At 43.5% G+C, this 25,876-nt stretch overlaps 1 protein-coding gene across 3 annotated transcripts in view; it reads left to right on the top strand.

Annotated features, from left to right (window-relative positions):
* The first annotated feature begins 1,538 nt into the window (after positions 1-1,538).
* tun (N-terminal glutamine amidase tungus) overlaps positions 1,539-25,876 on the top strand; it is a 99,190-nt gene continuing 74,852 nt past the window's right edge. For 2 of the 3 annotated variants that reach the window (XM_070083871.1, XM_053775272.1), the window contains exon 1: positions 1,577-1,650. The gene's annotated coding sequence lies outside the window, so the exon portion shown is untranslated. Of the gene's footprint in view, positions 1,651-25,876 lie in introns of all 3 variants that reach the window. The other variant, XM_053775271.1, reaches the window with a different exon arrangement.

Here is a 25,876-nt window from a genome sequence, read left to right as displayed (position 1 = left end):
GATGTGTGCTTCCGGAGACATGCTCGGTGTTATACTCACCCCAAGATCTTTCTCCTTGAGTGAGGTTTGCAGTCTTTGGCCACCTAGCCTATACTCTGTCTGTGGTCTTCTGTGCCCTTCCCCTATCTTCATGACTTTGCATTTGGCAGGATTAAATTCGAGAAGCCATTTGCTGGACCAGGTGTCCAGTCTGTCCAGGTCTCTTTGAAGTCCTGCCTGGTCCTCATCAGATTTAATTCTCCTCATTAACTTCACATCATCTGCAAACAGGGACACTTCTGAGTCTAACCCTTCCGTCATGTCGTTCACATATACCAAAAATAGCACTGGTCCTAGGACCGACCCCTGTGGGACCCCGCTCGTCACAGGTGCCCACTGTGATACATCATTACGTACCATGACTCGTTGTTGCCTCCCTGTCAGGTATTCTCTGATCCATTGCAGTGCCCTTCCTGTTATATGCGCCTGATGCTCTAGCTTCTGCACTAATCTCTTGTGAGGAACTGTGTCAAAGGCCTTCTTGCAGTCCAAGAAGATGCAATCAACCCACCCCTCTCTCTCGTGTCTTACTTCTGTTATTTTATCATAAAACTCCAGAAGGTTTGTGACACAGGATTTGCCTTCCGTGAATCCGTGCTGGTTGGCATTTATACTCCTGTTCCGTTCCAGGTGCTCCACCACTCTCCTCCTGATAATCTTCTCCATAATTTTGCATACTATACACGTCAATGACACAGTGTGTGTGTGTGTGTGTGTGTGTGTGTGTGTGTGTGTGTGTGTGTGTGTGTGTGTGTGTGTGTGTGTGTGTGTGTGTGTGTGTGTGTGTGTGCGTGTGCGTGTGCGTGTGTGCGTGTGTGCGTGTGTGCGTGTGTGCGTGTGTGCGCGTGTGTGTGTGTGCGTGTGTGTGCACTCACCTATTTGTGGTTGTAGGGGTCGAGGCATTGTGTGTGTGTGTGTGTGTGTGTGTGTGTGTGTGTGTGTGTGTGTGTGTGTGTGTGTGTGTGTGTGTGTGTGTGTGTGTGTGTGTGTGTGTGTGTGTGTGTGTGTGTGCGCCAAGGAGAAACTTCATCCACCCCCACTCACTGCCTCTCCTTAGCCATCGTTGTGAAGCAATTAACCCACTCTTTGAGCCCCAACAATTACATCCCTTCAGTAAACCTTGAGAGAAACCCATCGAGATTAGTATCATTGTTTAATATGATCTAACAGTAACGAGTAATATATGCTAGATAAGAGTTAGTGTAGGAGTTGAAGTGAAGTGCAGTGAAACAGAACGAAAGTATATAAAATAATGAACTAGGCACAGCACTACTCCAACATTGTATCGATTGGCCCCACCGGCGCACTGCAACACCCACATCATGCGCATTCTAAAACATTTATAAACCTCCATATCTCACTCATTCTAAATATCCATCCACTACCATTAATTAAACAAATAACCATACACTATACGGCATTGATATCAACCAATTTACGCGAGTTTTAAGGCGAGGAAGGGCAAATATAATGGAGTAGCAGTATTGGAACCCAGGGTAGGGAATGGTGTTGCAGTCAATAAGGAACAGTAGAGATGCAATGAGCATGTGTCTAGGTACATGGTGTAGTCTCTCAGATACACTGTTGTGTAGAACTCTTGTAGTAGTCGTTGTATGTGTAGCACCAAGGTGTATTTTAAATGTGTAATCATGTGAATATACATACATGCCTGTGCGTAGAACTAGTGGCTAGAGTAATGTAATCACGCCTGTAATCACGTTAAACTTGTAATCGCACCTTATTACCCTCCCTTCACCTATTTTTATGTAGTTATGTACCGTGTGTTTGGCCACACTGTGTCGAGGCCACACTGTGTCTTGCAAGACGCCAGGTGCTTGTTGCCACTTGTCACGGTGGCTTAGTAGTGTGTGAAGAAGATAAGCAGCAGCAGCAGCACCACCACCCTAGTCTGGCCTAAATCACCCTAGAACACCGTCAATCCTGCACCTCTGTCACCCGTACAGGTTAACGCTTTAACCCCTTCACCTGTTTGGTCCATACGGATATAAAGCTTATTGAGCCCAGCACAGTGATCCTTGATGTGTAAGTAAGGTTGTCTGGGCCCCTTGATGCTGGTGAGGGGCTCTTGATCCAAGGAATGGGGCCTGTGCTCCCTTTCCTCGGGTCATAAATGACTGCATTTCATCTCTCTTCCTGGCCCTTGTGGGTTCAGTACTTAATTATGATTGTAATAATATCGCTCCTCCCCGGCCCTTGTGGGTTTAGCACTTTTCATTGCAATATCACTCCTCCCTGGCCCTTGTGGGTTTATCACTTTTGATTTTTAATAATAATAATATCGCTCCTCCCCATTACTGTAATAATTTAGTCCTTGTACATAATTTTAAACTTATATAATGGTTTTATGTATTGAGTTTCGTATTAAATTTTAGTGACATTGCATATTATTGCTCTCATATGCTGTATGACCCATATGGAGGTCAGGAAACAGGAAAAGTGTTTCCTGATGCTGGTCTTAGTCATATGATGGCCCGCAGCTGGTGTTTTTGGTCATCTGACTGAAGCCTTCCACAGGCTTGCCCCTCCACCCCATTAAAAATTGCGATATAATACCCCTATGGATTTAGCACCTTTATTTTAGTAAGTAAAAAAAGTTACGGGGACGTGTATATTGAAAAGGTATTATAGTTGGCCATAAAGTATATTTAACCCGGAACAGAAATTTGTTAATGTTTTATATTATAAATAGGCATATTATCTATTGAATGAGGAAAGTTATTTATTGTGGAAATTGTTGTAGGCGATAACAGGCAAAATAAGAATAGTATACGTATAAATTAATTTATATTAAGTGGACTGTGCAATGGAATCAATTATATTTTAAACAAATAGGGAAGAATCTTTATTTTGATACATTGAATAACATAACCCAGCCCAACCTAACCCAACAAGCTATAAAATTGTTAGTTATTATAGGCCGAGTAAAATTAGGCCAGGTTATGTTTAAAATATGTATTTCCCCATAGGCACTAAGTATAGATATGTAGAACACAATACTTGAGAATTTAGATAAAACACCCAGTAGTAAACTACATACTGACCCTAACTTCAAACATCAATATAATCTGCAGTATCTTATTAATTTGTATTCTTCGTTATGAGTGCTGCATGACCCCAACAGGTTTAGAGCTTCCCCATGAGTTTTATGATAATTTGGTTATATTCAAAAACATCAGGAGGTATGACCATATTCAATATGACCATTAAAGGTGGCTCGTGGCCTGGTAGGCAAAGCTCTGGCTTCACACTGAGGGGACTGGGTTCGATTCCCAGCATGGGTGGAAACATTAGGCTTGTTTCCCTACACCTGTTGTCCATGTTAAGATAAGATAAGATTTCGTTCGGATTTTTAACCTCGGAGGGTTAGCCACCCAGGATAACCCAAGAAAGTCAGTGCGTCATCGAGGACTGTCTTAACTTATTTCCATTGGGGTCCTCAATCTTGTCCCCCAGGATGCGACCCACACCAGTCGACTAACACCCAGGTACCTATTTGCTGCTAGGTGAACAGGACAACAGGTGTAAGGAAACGTGTCGAAATGTTTCCACCTACCGGGAATCGAACCCGGGCCCTCCGTGTGTGAAGCAGGAGTTTTAGCCACCGGGCCACCGGGCCACCCAATGTTCACCTATCAGTAAAATGAATACCTGGGTGTTAGTCGACTGGTGTGCATCACATCCTGGGAAAAACTGATCTAATTTGCCCGAAATGTTCTGAATAACAAGCAGCATTCTATATAGTCAGCTGTAGTCTGTATACCTTGTACATGTACTTGTAGAAATAAAGATATGTTGTTACATTAAATGTAAATCAACAAAAACTGGTTGATATGATCCATTATGTACTGCCTTGGTTGAGTTTTCTTGACTAAACCCACTAATGTGTAAAATTACCGAGGCTAAGCCGAACTAAAACGGCCTTGGCTAAGCCAAGCTAAAACCACCAAGGCTAAGGTGAACTAAAACCACCAAGGCTAAACCGAACTAAAACCACCGAGGCATAGCCGGACTAAAACTACTGAAGCTAACCTTAAGAAGTGATTAATATTACAACCTTATGCCAGAACCCCACAGTGGAATGGCTGCCATGGTTTAACGCAAATGATAAAACTAAACTGCTTAGATTGACCCCTTCACTGTTGGAGGATCTGAAATTAAGTCATGGCAATGTCGGGAGTTTAAAAAAAAAAATCTGAATTGGTAAATAAAATTTTTTTGAAAGGTAATAACACCAAAAACATGCTGTGCATAACAAACAGCTTTTTTTATTTATTTATTTATTTATTTATTTAAAAATTTGTGCACACATACAGAGGTACAAAAAATACAGAAAAGAGCAGTATGCCAAAGCCACTTATACTATGCATAGCATTACGGGCTGGCTTAAAATTAACTTAAGATGAACTAAGCAATGATGACATCGGTGATAAAACTTTAATGTAAACAGATTACTATAAAGCACAAGTGAGTATTACAAAGACAGGTCATATGGTTGTATGCATTGTTGTACATTCAGTAGAATGGAGTATTCTGTTAGGTAGTGTATTTAAAAAATAATAAAGTTAGATTGGGTTTTAGGTTTAACATTTATGTGATATAATTGTGAGAAACATTTAAGATATACAATTTATAAGGTTCAGTTATTCAGTATTTATTTGGTTTTGGGTGAGTAAGTGATCTTTGAGAAGAGACTTGAATTTATAAACAGGTAGTGTTTCTTTTATATTTACAGGTAGTGAGTTCCAGATTTTAGGGCCTTTTATGTGCATTGAGTTTTTGCATAGTGTGAGATGGACACGAGGAACATCAAAGAGTGATCTGTGCCTTGTGTTATGGTCATGTGTTCTGTTGAGGTTGGCAAGGAGATGTTTGAGGGGAGGGTTAATATCAGAGTTAAGTGTTCTATGTATGTAATAGGTGCAGTAATAAGTATGAATGTTTTGTATGGTGAATAGGTTTAGTGTATTGAATATTGGTGGAGTGTGCTGCCTATAGTGAGAATTTGTTATCATTCTAACTGCAGCCTTTTGTTGGGTAATTAGTGGTCTGAGATGGTTACTTGTTGTTGAGCCCCATGCACAAATTCCATAGGTGAGATAGGGGTAAATAAGAGAGTGATATAGGGCCAGGAGGGCTGACTGTGGAGCATAGTACCGTATCTTCGATAGTATGCCTACAGTCTTGGAAATTTTCTTAGAAATTTGTTGTATATGTGTATGAAATTTGAGTCTATTATCAAGGTGGATTCCTAAGAATTTTCCCTCTGTTAGCTTTGTGATAGGTGATCCGTTTATCATTATGTTAAGAGGGACATCTGTAGCTCTGTTACCAAACTGAATGAAGTAGGTTTTGTCAATGTTTAGTGTAAGTTTGTTAGTCCTCATCCAGGTAGATATTTTCTGTAATTCTGTATTTACAGTATTGGCTAGCGTGACTGGGCTCGGGTGGGAGAAGACGTATGTAGTGTCATCTGCAAATAGTGTGGGTTTGAGTAATTGCGAAGCATTTGGTAGGTCATTTATGTATAGGAGAAAGAGAAGAGGGCCAAGGACACTTCCCTGTGGGACACCAACTGTAATTGGTTGTGCAGAAGAGTTTGCCCCATTTGCATACACATATTGGCTTCTGTTGCTGAGGTATGACTTGAGGTAGTTGAGGGAGTGCCCTCTTATACCATAGTGTGACAATTTTACGTGGAGCAAGTCATGGTTAACTGTATCAAAAGCTTTACGTAAGTCAATGAAGATCCCCAGTGGGACTTCTTTTTTCTCTATTGCAGTGTATATATGTTCTAGCATGTGTATAATAGCATCATTAGTATTTTTATTTGGCCTGAATCCAAATTGGCAGGGGTTGAGTATGTTTTGGGAGATAAGGTAGGAGTAGATTCGTTTATGAATTAATTTTTCGAAGATTTTTGAGAGAGGGTGTAAGTTGGATATTGGCCTATAGTTATTCAACTCTGTTTGGTCTCCTCCTTTGTGGATCGGGGTGACCCTTGCTATTTTGAGTACTGTGGGGAAGGTGGAGGATTCAATGGATTTGTTAAAGAGTGTTGCAATGATTGGTGATAGCACTTGTGACACTTTTTTGTATATAAAGGGTGGTAAGGTATTTAAATCTCCTGCCTTGTTTTTTAGCGTGTTGATAATAAGGGAGACTTCGTATGGGTTAGTCGGAGCTAGGAACAGTGTGTTCGGGTAGTTGCCAGTGAGGTAGTCATTTGGTGGGGTATCTGAGCTTGGGATTTTATTGGCAAGGTTTTGTCCTATAGTGGAGAAGAAGTCATTGAGTCTGTTTGCTGTTTCTGTTGGTGGGAGTTGGGGTTCATCTGATTTTGCTAATTTTATTTCGCTATTTCGTGATATCTTTTTTGTTCCTAGAATTTCTGATAGGGTTTTCCAGGTCTTTTTTATATCACCTCGTAAGTTGGATAATCTGTTCTCATAATACAATTTTTTTGCCCTTCTTATCAGGCTGGTTAGGATTGACGAGTAACGTTTTGTTTGGTCTCTGGTTATGTGACCCATTCTGTACTGTTTTTCATATTGGTGTTTTGTATTTATGGATTTGAGAATGCTGGGTGTTAACCAGGGACTGTTCAGTCTCTTAGCTGTCATCTGTTTAGTTTTTTTAGGGCAGTGCTTGTTATAGAGGTATTGGGTCTTTTTTAGAAAATTATTAATACATTCGTCAATATCTGTATAGATTTCTAGCTCAGTGTGCCAGTCAATGTTTGCTACTGCTGTTGTGAAGTTATTAATGGCTGCCTCATTGTGAAGTCTGAAGGTGACTTTAGTAGTGTCTTGGGGTAATTTACCAAGAGTTGTTATGAGAAAAGTAGGGTAGTGGTCTGTGGTATTATCTGTAATTATGCCTGATTTTAAAGGGGATATGGTGTTGGTCCAGATGTGGTCAAGTAGGGAAACACTAGTCTCTGTAACTCTTGTAGGTTTTGTTACTGTTGGTAGCAACATACAGTTACTCATTGTGTTTGTGAATTCAGTAACGTGTGGGTCCTGGTCTTGCAGGAGATTTATATTGAAGTCACCGGAGAGTAGTAAGTGATCTTTGTTCATGCGTGCATCAGTTATCATACTTCCTAGGTTTTGACTAAATTGGCTAATGTTTGACTGTGGAACTCTGTAAATGTTTATCAATGTGAGAGGTTTTTGTAGGTATTTGGATTTGAATTTGGCTATTATATATTCCCCATGTTCATCCCTTGTGCAAGTATTAGTGATACATTCTAGTTGGTCTGAGTAGTATATGGCTGTGCCACCCCCTTGTTGGTCTGGCCTACAGTTGTGTATGGCTGTGTAACCAGGAATGGCATAGACATCTGTACTATCAGGCTTTAGCCAGGTTTCAGTTAGTGTAATGATGGACATATTGGCATGTAAGGAATTTAGTAATGCTATGAGGTCATCGTAATGCTTGCTTAAAGATCTGATATTGTAGTTAAAGATAGTTATGTTGTTGTTGGCACTGAGAAGTGCCTTTGATTGTTCTGCAGTGTAGTAATTACAGTAACTGTTTGAATCATTTAAGTCATTAAATAAGAGGTTGGTATCAGGATCAATGCTTGTAATCATAAGATTTGTAGTGAATCTATAGTTAGAATTAAGTATAAAACAAAGTAAATAGTCTTAAGCTAAAAAATAGCACCTGAATTATTTAACAAATGTAAAATAATGAGCTAAGGTAGTTTTGGAATATAATGGCAAAGTTGTGAACTTATTCTACTTTAGCACCTGAGAATAGCACCTTGATTATTTTAACAATTGTTAATGTATAAACTAGGGTAGTTATATAAAGCTAAAATAAAGGAGAAAATATATGAGGGACTAAAATTAAGTAATGGTAAACAAAGTTAAATGGACAGGTGGTCACTATGAAATAATATTGGTTTAGGAGTAAGATCTGATTTGTAATATTAAATAAATTGAGCAGTTTATTGCACAATAAAAGTAAAAAAAATGAGGTAGTTGGTACTAGCTAGCAAAAGATAGTTTTGGTACTTGCAAAAAAGTAATTGGAATATACACTAATTGCATACACAATAAAAAGTGACTAAAGTATTTTATATATGCCAATTATTCTAACTGTATGCTGTACAGTACCATACAGAAATAAGGTGTTTGAATTACATAGGCACAAAGTTGGTGGTCTGGGCACAATTTATGCATCGGCAGTTTCGCTCGCCCTGAAACCTACTTTAAGTTCAATTACAACAAATTCTTAGCTAGTTAAGATTTTGTTCAGATTTTTAACCAGGAGAGTTATCCACCCAAGATAACCCAATAAAATCAGTGCATCCTCAGGAAATCATAGCACTAGTTAAACTACTCAGGAAATCCTAACTAACCTAAGATCACTAAATCAGTTTAAAGTATTAATACACACCTAAAATTGTAGTTGTAAATTGTACTACCTGGAGTATACCTGGAGAGGGTTGCGGGGACTGATGCCCCTGCAGCCCGGTTTGTGACCAGGCTTCGTAATTTTTTTTTATTTTTTTTTTTTGGATACCTCTCTACTACAAATTTTTTAAATTATAATTTTTTACTATTTTTTTCATAATGCACAATTAAAATTTGCCACTCCATAACCTATGTCTAATTTTAAGTAGTCTGTAAGCATTAGGATTAGTCTGCCCGAAATGTTCATGCATGATAGTGGCTTTATGCGTAACAATACAGCCTCTCCTCACTTAGTGACGTACTCATTTACCGATGCCTCGGACTTGCGACGGGCTCTCTGACCAGTATTCATACCTAAATAATGTATATTAGAACTGATTTTCTCTATTTTGTTTATATCAATATACAGTACACCTCTGTATAAACATTTAAAAATATTCCAGAAATGTTATAAATGGTGTAGAGGTGACATTAAAACAATATCAAAGATAGTTGACACAAACTCGCTACCATTATAGTATGCTCCTCACTTAGCGACGAATTCGTTTAACAACTTGGTCTTAGGAACGGAACTCCAGCGTTAAGTGAGGAGAGGCTGTACTTTATTACACATCAACTCCGGTTGACACGTCAACTAGAGTTTGTATGCTACACAAAGAAATAAAAATTTTGAATTTGACTGTACATAATACTTTCCCTTGGGTCCCTTAATTTTGTTCTTTAGGATGAAACCCACAACAGTCGACTAACAACTAACACTGCTGGGTGAACAGAGACAGCAGGTGTATGGAAACATGCCCAACATTTCCACTTATGCTGGAGATCAAACCACAGACACTCAGTTTGTGAGCCGAGTGCTTTATTGACTATATGGGCCATTCAGCATGAATTAATCATATGGTTGATAGATTGCTCAATTGATAGAGCAAATACAACTTGTGTTCTGTTCTAATAATTGAGCAAAAAACAAATGCCCATTCAGCTATCACAACTACCCTTATAAAGTGCACAGAAGTTAGCAATTTGGCCATTTTTACACACACACAAAAAAAATTCAACTTCAAAGAGTCCAAAGTAAGCATTATGCATTCCAGCCACTAGAGTAACATTTCCTCTGTTCATTAATCATATCCCCAGGCTTCTGCTATATTACACTTGCCCTCCAGTTTGAATTTCACAAAAAAAGCTAAGTTTTACCATATTTCTAGGATAATAAAATATGAATGATTGGTTATAGTTGAGGGCATCCCAATAACTGAAGCAGATCTAGTAAAAACCCATAAAACAGTCCAAGAAAATTCCACTACTTTGAGTGCCTAATTAATACTGTTAGTATTGTGCGTTAGTGAGTGCACTCTCAGACTGCATAGTTTGATACCTACCAAAGAGATAGGAGATGGCTAATGTGGTAATGTGGTCAAAAATATGGCTTAAATGCACATTTTATGTATGTCAATGTCCTTCATTTGCTTGGTGTAATAAAGCTGATAGCTTAAGGGATGAACTGTATAGTAGTAGCCACCTACAAATATTTTGGCATAGTTTTACCAAAATGCATCACAAACTTGGAAGATGTATTTTTGCATCAGTACTCGATCGGTCAAGCTGAGGGCCGTTTCATTCCTGTATCAACACTACTATACCAGTTGACCTTGAGAGAGCATATGACACAACTTGGAGGTATAATATTTTGGCCCAAGCCCACTCCTTAGGCCTCTGAGGCACTCTACCATCCTTCCTTAAGAACTTCTTAACTGACAGACATTTCTGTGTTCGGGTTAATAATGTGCTCTCCCTGGACTTTGTCCAAGCTGAAGGTGTCCCCCAGGGATGTGTTATGAACACAACACGTTTTCTCCTTTCTATAAATGATCTGGCCTCTCCTTCCATCCGATATTTTGTCATCACTCTATGTTGATGACTCTGCTATAGCTTGTGCAGGTGCTAACTGTCACCTCATTGCAGTTTCTCTCCAGCATAGGGTCAGCTGTGTTTCCAATTGGGCCACCATGCATGAGTTTAAATTTTCCAGTACTAAAACTCACCAAATTACTTTCACTAGATGTTCTGTCATCTCTGATCATCCATTGTACCTCAGTGGCTCATGTATCCCAGAATGTGATATGGTCAGGTTTCTAGGCCTTCTCTTTGACCATAGGTTATCCTGGAAACCTCACATTACCTCTCTGAAGGCAACTTGTCACAGAGGGCTACACCACCTTAAAACCCTCGCTCATCTTTCATGGGGAGCTGATCGTAGAACTCTCCTTCGCCTACATTCAGCCCTAATTTTATCGAAATGCAATTATGGTGACCAGATCTATTCAGTGGCCTCTCCTGCTACTCTCTCTAGCCTTAATCCCATCCATCAACAGGGATTACGTTTATGCCTTGGTGCTTTTCGCTCTTCACCTATTGAGAGTCTCTATGCAGAAGTGAATATTCCATCCTTGTCCGATCATTGTGATGCCCATTGCCTTCACTATTATGTTTGATTTCATGATCTCCGCAATCCTTCCATATATAGAATAGTCACTGATGTTAGTAGACATTCTTTATTTGTTCGCCCCTGTTTACTCCGTCCCTTTTCTCTTCACTTACATTCGCTCTTGCCTTCCCTTCAGTTACTACCTTTCTATGTTCATGTGGCATCTCACTTTTCTCTACCCCCTTGGGAAGTTCCAGCTGTTTGTGTCTGTTCTTTCTCACTGCCATGCGTGAAAGCCCAACTGCCTATGCTAGCTTCATGCTCTCTTTTTCTTGACCACTTCTGCTCTCATTCTCATACCATCGCAGTGTACACAGATGGTTCTAAGTCTTCTGACGGCATCAGATTCGCAGCAGTGTTTCCGGACAGTGTCGTGCGAGGGCATTTACTATCCTTGGCTAGCATTTTTACTGCTGAATTGTATGCCATTCTTGCAGCACTTACCCGTATTGCATCTATGCCTGTGTCACTATTTGTGGTTGTTTCAGACTCCCTTAGTGCTTTACAGGCTATACGAAAATTTGATACACTTACCTTTTAGTTCTCCGTATCCAACTTTGGTTACGCCGTATCTCTACAAAGCGCAAAGATATTGTTTTTTGTTGGGTCCCTGGTCATGTTGATGTACAGGGCAATGAACAGGCAGACACTGCTGTACGGTCAGCAGTACATGACCTCACAGTTTCATATAGAGGTATTCCATTCACGGACTATCTTGCTGTAATTGCTACCCACCTTCGCACTCGTTGGGAACAACGTTGGTCTGATCTGCTCTATAACAAACTTCATTCTATTAAACCGAGTATAGGCTACTGGCCGTCTTCTTGTCATCAAAGTCGAGGTTGGGAGACTACTCTCTCTCGTCTTCGCATCGGCCACACTCGTCTTACTCACGGGTATCTCATGGAAAGGCGCCCTGTTCCTCTCTGTGAGAATTGTCAGGTTCCAGTATCTGTTAGCCACAATCTGTTGGACTGCCCATTCTATCAATGAGCACGCAGAATTTACGTCCAACGTCGTCTCCGCTCTGCTGCTCTTTCCTTACCTTCCCTTCTTGCTGATGGACCCTCCTTTAATCCAGACTCTCTCACTGACTTTTTGACAGCAACTGATTTACTTCACAAGCTCTGATGATGATACCTTTAGCACTTCCCTCAGCCCTTTCTACCTCAATCTCTTGCTACCCTCTACCCCTGCACTATCCACTGCCCCTCTGTACTCCATAACCTACTAATCATCCCTCTCCCTCTTGCTACCCGATACCCTCACATCCTTCCCTGCCCTGCAGCGCTGTATAGCCCTTGTGGTTTAGCGCTTCTTTTTTATTATAATAATAATGTACTATACCAGTACAAGTGCAGAAAACTTTTCTTCTACATAGACATGCATTTCTTCCAACTTGGTGCCATGATGTACAGTACAGAGTATGATCTCTTTTATATTCTGTAATGTACGTATATACTTTTTAGTGTGCACAGTACTTTACACATTTGTTTTCATTAGTCATAAGTACTAATCTGTTTAAAATGTTCACTGCACAAAAATACCTTTTCGTGCCTACACACATTTGTCATCTCTAGGTAGTTAATGAGAGTATCGTCATGATCCTTCACTTATGCATTTTACATATTGGTGAAACTAATAAATAATTATGAAGGGTATTTCTCCACAAACCATTAAATAAAGATCACTGAAGTTTTACAACTGACTTTACAATGAAGTAAATAAATTTATATACAACCTCACCTCACTTAGCGACGTACTCATTTACCGATGACTCAGACTTACGATGGGCTCTACGACAAGTGTATGCATCCCTAAATAATGTATATTAGAGTTGATTTCCTCTATTCTGTTTATTACAATATACTATACAGTACACTACTGTATAAACATTTAAAAATATACCAGAAATGTTATAAATTGTGCAAAGGTGACATTAAAACAGTATCAAAGATGGTTGACACAAACCCACTACCATTATAGTATGCTCCTCACTTAGTGACAAATTAATCTACTGACGTGGTCTTAGGAATGGAACTTTATCATTAAGTGAGGAGAGGGGTTTTGTGTGTGTGTGTGTGTGTGTGTGTGTGTGTGTGTGTGTGTGTGTGTGTGTGTGTGTTTTAGTGTTATATAAATCACAGGGATGTTAGGAAGTATTCCTTCAGTCACAGAGTTGTCAGGAAGTGGAATAGTCTGGGAAATGGTGTACTGGAGGCAGGATACATACATAGCTTTAAGAAGAGGTATGATAAAGTTCATGGAGCAGGAAAAGTGACCTAGCAGCGGTCAGTGAAGAGGCAGGGCTAAGAGCTATGACTCGACCCCTGCAACCACAACTAGATGAGTGCATGCACATGCGCGCACACGCGCACACACACAGGTGCTATGTGTACCACTAACAACAATCTTCAACACATCTATCGAAACAAGGCGACTACCTGAACTATGGAAGACAGCAAATGTAGTCCCAATTTTTAAAAAAGGAGACAGGCATGAAGCATTAAACTACAGACCAGTGTCACTGACATGTATACTATGCAAAGTCATGGAGAAGATTATCAGGAAAAGAGTGGTGGAACACCTAGAAAGGAATGAGTTGATCAGTGACAGCCAGCACGGCTTCAGTCACAAACCTACTGGAGTTCTATGACAGGGTCCTCTTCAAGGAGGGCTCCTTGTTGCAGTGAAGAGGTTCTTGGTCTGAGGAATTAGATATTTTGGTCTCTTTCCTCAGACTGAACCTAATTTCCCTCCTTCCCTATCCCATCCTCCCCAACCCCCCTTTCCTTTTCCTCCTCCTCTCCCCATCCCTCCCTTATCCCCTTCCTGTTTTTGGCCTTGGGGATTCTTCCCACAGGCACTCTAGTTCCTAGGTAAGGGAGAGGGTACTGTGGTCCATCTCATTCTACCGAGGTCCCTGGTAGTGGTGTAGTTTACTGTGGAATCTGGATCACCTGGGGATGTCCCACTCCCTCTCTGGTCTCCCAGGGGGTAGCTTTGGGTGTCTTTTGGGTGACAGGTGTATCTCTGGAAGCTGCCTTTCGGATTCCAGGGGTGTGGTGGCTGAAGGAGGTATGCTTTGTGGCAGGTATCTGGTTGCCCTCTCTTTTTTCCACCAAGGTGGCTCAGTAGATGTGAGGTTGGTATCCCAGACTGCTGGTTTACTGGCATGAAGGGTAGGGTATGGCACGGGTTTCACGCCACATCTGCACTACTTGCGGTGCTGGGGTCCTCTTGGGTGAGGAGGGGGATTTATGGCCCTTTCATCCCTCCTAGGAGCTATCCCTCCACATCCCCCCCCCTTTTTTTCTTTTTTTTTTCTAAAAAACAAACAGAAACAAGTGACATAATCATGGAGTCCCAAATCCATGAAACCGCTCCCCCCAGGCCCCTTTCTGCTACCGCACCTTGTTCCGACTCTACCTCGTTATCTGACTACTCTTCGGACATTTCTAATGCCCCTGTACCTCCTGCTGGTGCCGTTTTGTCACTCACTCCAGGTACCAGGGTTCCACCTGACTCTTTTGATACATCTGACCTTTGCACTTCTTTGACCATGCTTCTGGCTTCTCCCTCTATGGTGCGGCGATCTTCGGATCGCCCACCCATCCCATGTTGGACCAACTCCAGTCCCACACCTAAACACCCGAGACCATTACCTGATGATACTCCTTCACTTCCTCCCCTTGTATGCTATGTTTCAAAATACACAATGGACTAAGTTTTTTTTACTCTGCAACCGACTTCTCCTGACTACCTTTCCGATCATAGTATTAGCAAGGTGCTCCTATGCCATGTTGGTTGAGATATATCCCTTCATGCTCTCAAGAGCGATGTATGCATCGTCACGTTAACAGAACGCTAGCCAAGCTCACGATCTTTCTCTCCTTGCAACTATAAATGCTATTCCTGTAACTATTAGAACATAAGAACATGAGAAAGAAGGAACACATTAACAGGTCTACTGACCCATGTGGAGCAGGTCCATGTCCTCCCCCCCCACCCCCTGGATTAGCCCAATGACCCGCCCAGTCTGGCCACCTCCACTCAAAGGAGGAGCACGGCACCACATCCAGCAGCACAAGCTAGTCAGGCCCAACTCGCACCCACCCACACCCACTCGTGTATTTTTTTTTTTTCAACAAACCGGCCGTATCCCACCAAGGAAGGGTGTCTCAAAAAGAAAAATGAAAGTTTCTCTTTTTAAATTTAGTAATTTATACGGGAGAAGGGGTTACAGTGTACTAGCCCCTTGCTCCCGGCACTTTAGTCGCCTCTTACAACACGCATGGCTTACGGAGGAAGAATTCTGTTTCACTTCAACATGGAGATAAAAGGAAATAAACAAGAAGAAGAACTAGAAAGAAAATAGAAAAAACCCAGAGGGGTGTGAATATATATGCTTGTACATGTATGTGTGGAGTTTACCTGGAGAGAGTTCCGGGGGTCAACGCCCCCGCGGCCCGGTCTGTGACCAAGCCTCCTGGTGGATCAGAGCCTGATCAACCAGGCTGTTGCTGCTGGCTGCACGCAAACCAACATACGAGCCACAGCCCGGCTGGTCAGGAACCGACTTTAGGTGCTTGTCCAGTGCCAGCTTGAAGACTGCCAGGGGTCTGTTGGTAATCCCCCTTATGTATTCTGGGAGGCAGTTGAACAGTCTCGGGCCCCTGACACTTATTGTATGGTCTCTTAACATGCTAGTGACACCCCTGCTTTTCATTGGGGGGATGTTACATCGTCTGCCAAGTCTTTTGCTTTCGTAGCGAGTGATTTTCGTGTGCAAGTTCAGTACTAGTCCCTCTTGGATTTTCCAGGTGTATATAATCATGTATCCCTCCCGCCTGCGTTCCAGGGAATACAGGTTCAGGAACCTCAAGCGCTCCCAGTAATTGAGGTGTTTTATCTCCGTTATGCGCACCGTGAAGGTTCTCTGTACATTTTCTAGGTCAGCAATTTCACCTGCCTTGAAAGGTGCTGTTAGTGTGCAGCAATATTCCAGCCTAGATAGAACAAGTGACCTCCCTAGTTTTGAAGGTTCTCATTATCCATCCTGTCATTTTTCTAGCAGATGCGATTGATACAATGTTATGGTCCTTGAGGTGAGATCCTCCGACATGATCACTCCCAGGTCTTTGATGTTGGTGTTTCGCTCTATTTTGTGGCCAGAATTTGTTTTGTACTCTGATGAAGATTTAATTTCCTCGTGTTTACCATATCTGAGTAATTGAAATTTCTCATCGTTGAACTTCATATTGTTTTCTGCAGCCCACTGAAAGATTCGGTTGATGTCCGCCTGGAGCCTTGCAGTGTCTGCAATGGAAGACACTGTCATGCAGATTCGGGTGTCATCTGCAAAGGAAGACACGGTGCTGTGTGACCTAAGTGTAAGTAGAAGTAGCAAGACGTACCTGAAATCTTGCATGTTTATGAGACAGAAAAAAGGACACCAGCAATCCTACCATCATGTAAAACAATTAAAGGCTTTCGTTTTACACTCACTTGGCAGGACGGTAGTACCTCCCTGGGCGGTTGCTGTCTACCAGCCTACTACCTAGACTCATGTATTTATCTAACCTATTTTTAAAACTACACAAAGTTTTAGCCTGAATAACTGTACTCAGGAGTTTGTTCCACTCATCCACAATTCTATTACCAAACCAGTGCTTTCCTATATCATTCCTGAATCTGAATTTTTCCAACTTGAAACCATTGCTGCGAGTCCTGTCTTGGCTGGAAATTTTCAGCACGCTATTTACATCCCCTTTATTTATTCCTGTTTTCCATTTATACACCTCGATCATATCCCCCCTAATTCTACGCCTTTCGAGAAAGTGCAGATTCAGGGCCCTCAGTCTATCCTCATAGGGAAGATTTCTGATACACGGGATCATCTTTGTCATCCTCCTTTGTACGTTTTCCAGAGCATTTATATCCATTCTGTAATACGGTGACCAGAACTGAGCAGCATAGTCTAAATGAGGCCTAACCAAGGATACATAGAGTTGAAGAACAACCTGAGGACTTCTATTATTTATACTTCTAGATATGAAGCAAAGAATTCTGTTAGCTTTATTGCGAACACTAATGTACTGTTGTCTTGGTTTTAGATTACTGCTAACCAGAACTCCTAAATCCTTTTTGCAATCAGTAGTATTAAGATCTACATTATTTAGTTATATGTGGCATGGTTATTTACCTGTCCAACATTTAGATCTTTGCATTTGTCAATATTAAACTGCATCTGCCACTTCTCCGACTATTGCATCAGTCTATTCAAATCATCCTCTTCAAGGGGGGCTCCTTGTTGTGGTGAAGAGGCTCTTGGTCTGAGGAATCAGACCTGTTGGTCTCCTTCCTCAGACCGAACCCAATCCCCCCCTCCCTATCCCATCCTCCCTTTTTTCCTTTCCTCCTCCTCCTCCCCCCCCCCCCTTTTGCCTTTCCTCTTTTTGGCCTTTGGGATTTCTCCCACAGGCGCGCTAGTTCCTACGTAGGGGAAAGGATACCGGGGTCCATCCCATTCCGTTGAGGTTCTTGGCGGTGGCATAGTTTGCCGTGGAATCTGGATCGCCTGGGGATGTCCTGATCCCTCTCCGGTATCCCGGAGTAGCTTTAGGTGTCTTTCGGGCGACGGGTGCATCTCTGGAAGCCACCTTTCGGATTTCGGGGGTGGTGGCCGAAGGAGGTATGCTTTGTGGCGGATATCCAGCCGCCCTCTCTTTTGTCCACCGAGGTAGCTCGGCAGATGTGAGGTTGCTATCTCGGATTGCTGGTTTACTGGCATGAAGGGTAGGGTATGGCACGGGTTCCATGCTGCATCTGCACTACTAGCGGTGCTGAGGTCCTCTTGGGCGCGGAGGGAGATTTTCGGCCCCTTCATTCCTCCTGGGAACTATTCCTCCCTGCTCCCCCCTTTTTTCATTCTTTTTTTTATTTTTATTTTCTTTTCTTCTTTCTTTTTTTTTTTCTTAAAAACAAAAAGCAAAGGAGTAACCTAACCATGGAGAACCCAATCCATGAACCCACTACCCCCGGGCCCCTTCTTGATACCGCACCCCATTCTGATCCTGCCTTGTTTTTAGACCGTTCTTCGGACACTCCTGATGCCCCTGTACCTCTTGCTGGTGCTGTTTCCTCACCCGCTTCAGGTACCGGGGCTTCGACTGACTCCTTCGATTTGTCTGACCTCCGCTCTCCTTTGACTGTGCTTCTGGCCTCTCCCTCTACGGTACGGCAATTTTCGAATCGCCAGCCCATTTCACGCCGGACCAACTCCGGTCCTACTCCTAAACGCCAACGTCAATCTCCTGATGATGCTCCTTCGTTACCTTCCCATTCTACTCGAAAAAGACCGACACGTCATGCACTCCCTCTCCACGCTCAGTTTCGGACCACACAATGGACTAAATTCTTTACTTTAAGACCGACTTCTTCTTCTGCCTATCTTTCTGACCATAGTATTGGCAAAGCGCTCCTGCGTCATGTTGGTAGAGATATTTCATTTCATGCTCTCAAGAGCGGTATGCGCATCGTCACTGTCCAGAATGCTACCCAAGCTCATGATCTTTCTCTCCTTTCGAATATCGATACTACTCCTATCACTATTGAAAAACATCTTTCTCTCAATTCTTGTAGTGGTACTGTCATTCTGCCCCATACCATAGTCCAACAAAATTTCCAGTCATGTGACAATGACATTTTTGAGCAGCTGGAACTCCAGGATCTCCCAATCCTCAAAGTAGACACTTATGTCTTTCCTGCCCAAGGGCGGAGACGTTACCCTTGCAATGTGGCTCGTTTAACTTTTGACAGCCGAGAACTCCCGTCCTCTGTATATGTCGCGGGACATCGGTTACAAGTTTGAAGGGTGATAGCTACACCGCAACAGTCTAGAAATTGCTGGCGTTTTGGTCACCCAGCGAAATATTGCAGATGTATAGCCGAATGCCCAGTCTGTGGTGCCGACGGCCATTCTAATACATCTTGCAGTCAACCTCCATCTTGCCTTAATTGTAATGAAGCTCACCCTTCGTACTCCCGCCGTTGCCAGGTCTACTTAAATGAACGTGAAATCCGTTGCCTCAAAGAGGCAGAAGGTCTCCCTTATGCTATGGCAGTTACTCATCTCCGCCTCCAAGGGAGACTACCCCGTGTTTCTTATTCTCGTGTTTCAAAACATCCCCCCCACTTCTGAGATCCCATCTTCTGCAGCCTCCTCTGTTGTTACCCCTCCCATAGCCACTCCGGCATCTAATCCTTTTGCTGTCCTTGGCTCTGACGTCCCGACTACAACTCAGTCTGTTCTCACATCTTCGCGTCCTTCCTCACAAGCCCCAGTATCGACAAGACCTCGTACGACACCTAATACCAATCGCCCCTTTACTTCTCAGAAGTCCAAAAAATCCACATTGCTCAAATCTTCTTTGCCCCTTCCTTCCCTTCTTCCACCTCCACACTTTACCTTTCCAGTCTCTGTGCCTAGTTCTTCCCCTCTCTCTGGCTCTATTACAAGTGTGGAGATTCACCCTCCTCCTCGTACTATGCCTTCCACCCCCGTCTCCTCCCAAGTTTCTCCCTCTTCTGCCACCTCCCAGGTTTCTGCCTCTTCTGTCCCCCCCCCCCACACTTCATCTCCAGTCCCTTACACTCTTTCGTCCCCCTCTACTTTGGTACAGTCCATTACTGTCCCAATCTTTACTCACCCTCCCCCTGCTATCTCCAACATGGTCTCCCATACATATTTGAATTCAGAAACACTTGAAGCCATTTCAGAATATATTGCAGAGACTAAACCTTCAATGGACACTGATTCACTTCCTGTTCCTTCTCTTCCCTCTCCTCCATCTTCACAACCCCATTCTTCGCAACGCTCCGTTCCTTCGCTGCTTGAATGTCTTCCAATGCCACCACACATAGACTTTTCTAACCCCTCTAGTCCGTAGGTGCCTTTCCCTACGGATTCCTGGTATTTTCTTCATCGCCAATCATGGCCTATTTACAATGGAATATCCGCGGCCTCAGGGGTAATCGGGGTGAGCTTCAGATGTTGCTTTCCAGATTTTCCCCTGTTGGTACTTGCCTACAAGAACCAAAATTACACTCAGCTGTTTTCCAACCTATCTCAGGCTATAATTTATTGTATTCTTCGGATCCTTTCTCAGATGGGACCTTTAATGAAAGTGCCCTTCTTCTACGCAATGATATTCCGTACTGTCAACTATTTGTCCATACCTCGCTGCATTACACTGCAGCCCATATCCACTTGAATAAGTGGTTTACAATATGTTCTTTATATCTCTCTCCTTCTCGAGCATTTTCTATCCCAGACTTTGCCTTTCTTGTTTCATCCTTACCACCACCACTTCTGTTACTTGGTGATTTTAACGCCCACCATTTCCTCTGGGGGGGTCTTATTGTGACTCACGTGGCATCCAGTTCGAGGCTTTTCTCGCCTCTCACCCCCTCCATGTTTTAAATATGGGTACTCCCACCCATTTTGATCCTCGTACTCATACTCTCTCGTGCATCGATCTATCGGTCTCCTCTTCCTCCACTACACTAGACTTCACCTGGTCTGTTCTACCGGACTTACATGACAGCGATCATTTTCCAATCATTTTTACTTCTCCTTCATATTCACCACCTTTCCGTAGCCCTTGCTGGCAATTTGATCGGGCAAATTGGGACCCTTACTCGCAGCTCACTGCTTTTAGTGAGGTTCCTTCTTCATCCTCCATTGATGAGCTCCTACACCTCTTCTCGACGTCAGTTTATACCACAGCTTCTCATTCTATACGCCAAACCTCAGGCAAGCATTCTCGGAAGTGCGTGCCTTGGTGGTCTCCTGCTTGTGCTCGTGCAGTACGTTTGAAACTCGCCACATGGGGCAGGTACCGATACAATAGGACCAATGAGAGACTTCTTGATTTTAAGCAGAAGCACGCGGTCGCTTGCTGTGTCATCCGTGATGACACAGCACTTGCTGGCGAGACTATGTTTCCACCATCACCTCTGCTTCCTCTATGAGTGCAGTCTGGAAAAAAGTGAGGAAATTGAGTGGTAAATATTCTCCTGACCCGGCTCCTGTTCTACGGGTCGCCGGTATTGATGTAGCAAACCCTCTTGACGTTGCCATTGAAATTGGTACTCATCTGGTCCGTATTTCCCGGGGGCTCCATCTATGCCCCTTGTTTCTTTCCTCAAAGTCTGCCAGAGAGTTAGTACCCTTGGACTTTTCTTCTCTCAGAGAAGAACAGTATAATGTGCCTTTTACACTTCAGGAACTGGAGGCAACACTCTCAGCTTGCCGATCATCGGCAGCTGGACCTGATGACATTCATATTCGTATGTTACAACATTTACATTAGTCAGCCCTTGTAGTCCTCTTACACCTCTTCAATCTTATTTGGGCACAAGGAGTACTGTCATTCTGCCCCATACCATAGTCCAACAGAATTTCCAGTCATGTGGCAATGACATTTTTGAACAGCTGGAACTCCAGGATCTCCCAATCCTCAAAGTAGACACTTATGTCCTTCCTGCCCGGGGGCGGAGACGTTACCCTTGCAATGTGGCTCGTTTAACTTTTGACAGCCGAGAACTCCCGTCCTCTGTATATGTCGCGGGACATCGGTTACAAGTTCGAAAGGTGATACCTACACCGCAACAATGTAGAAATTGCTGGCGTTTTGGTCACCCAGCGAAATATGGCAGATCTATGGCCGAATGCCCAGTCTGTGGTGCCGACGACCATTCTAATACATCTTGCAGTCAACCTCCATCTTGCCTTAATTGTAATGAAGCTCACCCTTCGTACTCCCGCCGTTGCCAGGTCTACTTAAATGAACGTGAAATCCGTTGCCTCAAAGAGGCAGAAGGTCTCCCTTATGCTATGGCAGTTACTCATCTCTGCCTCCAAGGGAGACTACCCCGTGTTTCTTATTCTCGTGTTTCCAAACGTCCCCCCACTTCTGGGGTCCCATCTTCTGCAGCCTCCTCTGTTGTTACCCCTCCCATAGCCACTACGGCATCTAATCCTTTTGCTGTCCTTGGCTCTGACATCCCGACTACAACTCAGTCTGTTCTCACATCTTTGCGTCCTTCCTCACAAGCCCCAGTATCGACAAGACCTCGTACGACACCTAATACCAATCGCCCCTCTACTCAGAAGTCCAAAAAATCCACATTGCTCAAATCTTCTTTGCCCCTTCCTTCCCTTCTTCCACCTCCACACTTTACCTTTCCAGTCTCTGTACCTAGTTCTTCCCCTCTCTCTGGCTCTATTACAAGTGTGGAGATTCACCCTCCTCCTTGTACTATGCCTTCCACCCCCGTCCCCTCCCAAGTTTCTCCCTCTTCTGTCACCTCCCAGGTTTCTGCCTCTTCTGTCCCCCCCCACACTTCATCTCCAGTCCCTTACACTTTTCCCTCCCCCTCTACTTTGGTACAGTCCATTACTGTCCCAATCTTTACTCACCCTCCTCCTCCTATCTCCAATATGGTATCCCATACATCTTTGAATACAGAAACACTTGAAGCCATTTCGGAATATATTGCAGAGACTAAACCTTCAATGGACACTGATTCACTTCCTGTTCCTTCTCTTCCCTCTCCTCCATCTTCACAACCCCATTCTTCGCAACGCTCCGTTCCTTCGCTACTTGAACATCTTCCAATGCCACCACACGTTGACTTTTCTAACCCCTCTAGTCCGTAGGTGCCTTACCTACAGATTCCTGATATTTTCTTCATCGCCAATCATGGCCTATTTACAGTGGAATATCCGCGGCCTCAGGGGTAATCGGGGTGAGCTTCAGATGTTGCTTTCCAGGTTTTCCCCTGTTGGTGCTTGCTTACAAGAACCAAAATTACACTCAGCTGTTTTCCAACCTATCTCAGGCTATAATTTATTGTATTCTTCGGATCCTTTCTCAGATGGGACCTTTAATGAAAGTGCCCTTCTTCTACGCAATGATATTCCGTACTGTCAACTATTTGTCCATACCTCGCTGCATTACACTGCAGCCCGTATCCACTTGAATAAGTGGTTTACAATATGTTCTTTATATCTCTCTCCTTCTCGAGCATTTTCTATCCCAGACTCTGCCTTTCTTGTTTCATCCTTACCACCACCACTTCTGTTACTTGGTGATTTTAATGCCCACCATTTCCTCTGGGGGGGATCTCATTGTGACTCACGTGGCATTCAGTTGGAGGCTTTTCTTGCCTCTCACCCCCTCCATGTTTTAAATACGGGTACTCCCACCCATTTTGATCCTCGTACTCATACTCTCTCTTGCATCGATCTATCAGTCTGCTCTTCCTCCACTGCACTAGACTTCACCTGGTCTGTTCTACCAGACTTACATGACAGCGATCATTTTCCGATCATTCTTACTTCTCCTTCCTATTCACCACCTTTCCGTAGCCCTCGCTGGCAATTTGATCGGGCAAATTGGGATCTTTACTCACACCTCACTGCTTTTAGTGAGGTTCCTTCTTCATCCTCCATTGATGAGCTCCTACACATCTTCTCGACATCAGTTTATACCGCAGCTTCTCATTCTATACCCCAAACCTCAGGCAGGCATTCTCAGAAGTGCGTGCCTTGGTGGTCTCCTGCTTGTGCTCGTGCAGTACGTTTGAAACGTGCTGCATGGGGCAGGTACCGGTACAATAGAACCGCTGAGAGACTTGCTGATTTTAAGCAGAAGCGTGCGATCGCTCGCCGTGTCATCCGTGAAGCTAAACGCACTTGTTGGCGAGACTATGTTTCCACCATCACCTCTGCTTCTTCTATGAGTGCAGTCTGGAAAAAAGTGAGGAAATTGAGTGGTAAATACTCTCCTGACCCGGCTCCTGTTCTACGGGTCACTGGTGTTGATATAGCAAACCCTCTTGACGTTGCCATTGAACTTGGCACACATCTGGTCCGTATTTCCCGAGGGCTCCATCTATGCCCCTCGTTTCTTTCCTCAAAGTCTGCCAGAGAGTTAGTACCCTTGGACTTTTCTTCTCTCGGAGAAGAACAGTATAATGTGCCTTTTACACTTCAAGAACTGGAGGCAACGCTCTCAGCTTGCCGATCATCGGCAGCTGGGCCTGATGACATTCATATTCGTATGTTACAACATTTACATCGGTCAGCCCTTGTAGTCCTCTTACACCTCTTCAATCTTATTTGGGCACAAGGAGTTCTTCCCCAGCTGTGGAAATCTGCCATTGTTCTCCCTTTCCGCAAACCGGGTACTACAGGACATGATGCCTCCCACTATCGCCCCATCGCTCTTACAAGTGCAGTTTGCAAAGTGATGGAACGCCTCGTAAATCGACGTTTAATGTGGTATTTAGAGACTCACAACAGTCTCTCCGCTAGTCAATATGGCTTTCGTAAGGGTCGTTCTACCATAGACCCCTTACTATGCTTGGATACGTATGTTCGTAATGCCTTTGCGAATAATCACTCAGTTATTGCCATATTTTTTGACCTTGAGAAGGCATATGACACAACTTGGAGGTATAATATTTTGGCCCAGGCCCATTCCTTAGGCCTCCGAGGCAATCTACCATCCTTCCTTAAGAACTTTTTAACTGACAGACATTTCCGTGTTCGAGTAAATAATGTTCTTTCCCCGGACTTCGTCCAAGCTGAAGGTGTCCCTCAGGGATGTGTTCTAAGCACAACACTTTTTCTCCTTGCTATAAATGATTTGGCCTCTGTTCTTCCACCCAATATTTGGTCATCACTCTATGTTGATGACTTCGCTATTGCTTGTGCAGGCGCTGACTGTCACCTTATTGCAGTTTCTCTCCAGCATGCGGTCGACCGTGTTTCCACTTGGGCCACCACACATGGGTTTAAATTTTCAAGTACCAAAACTCACCAAATTACTTTCACTAGACGCTCTGTTATCTCCGATCATCCTTTGTATCTCTATGGCTCCCGTATCCCCGAACGTGATACAGTCAGGTTTCTAGGCCTTCTCTTTGACCGTCGGTTAACCTGGAAACCTCACATTACCTCTCTAAAGGCAACTTGTCACAGCCGGCTAAACCTTCTTAAAACCCTTGCTCATCTTTCCTGGGGAGCTGATCGTCGAACTCTGCTTCGCCTACATTCAGCCCTCGTTTTATCGAAACTCGATTATGGTGACCAGATTTATTCCGCGGCCTCTCCTGCTACTCTCTCTAGCCTTAACTCTATCCATCACCAAGGCTTACGTTTGTGCCTTGGTGCTTTTCGCTCTTCCCCTGTTGAGAGCCTCTATACAGAAGCAAATGTTCCATCCTTGTCTGATCGCCGTGATGCCCATTGCCTTCGTTACTATGTACGCTCTCACGATCTACACAATCCTTCCATTTATAGAATGGTCACCGATATTAGTAGACATTCTTTATTCGTTCGCCGCCCCTGTTTGCTCCGTCCCTTTTCTCTTCGCCTACTTTCACTCTTGTCTTCCCTTCAGTTACCACCTTTATATGTTCATGTAGCATCTCACTTTTCCCTACCCCCCTGGGAAGTTCCAGCTGTTCGGGTCTGTTCTTTCTCACTCCCTTGCTCGAAAGCTCAACTGCCTACGGTGGCTTCCCGCTCTCTTTTTCTTGATCACTTCCACTCCCATTCTCATGCCACCGCTGTGTACACAGATGGCTCTAAGTCTTCAGACGGCGTCGGATTCGCAGCAGTGTTTCCGGACAGCGTCGTACGAGGGCATTTACTATCTTCAGCTAGCATTTTTACTGCTGAACTGTATGGCATTCTTGCAGCACTTATTCGTATCGCATCTATGCCTGTGTCATCATTTGTAGTAGTCTCAGACTCCCTTAGTGCTCTACAGGCTATACGAAAATTTGATACATCTCATCCCCTAGTTCTCCGTATCCAACTTTGGCTACG

The sequence above is a fragment of the Cherax quadricarinatus genome, chromosome 11 (genome assembly GCF_038502225.1).
Source record: "Cherax quadricarinatus isolate ZL_2023a chromosome 11, ASM3850222v1, whole genome shotgun sequence".
Classification (NCBI taxonomy): domain Eukaryota; kingdom Metazoa; phylum Arthropoda; class Malacostraca; order Decapoda; family Parastacidae; genus Cherax; species Cherax quadricarinatus.
The sequence above is the reverse complement of the archived record's forward strand: the minus strand, read 5'-3'. Positions and strand labels throughout refer to the sequence as shown.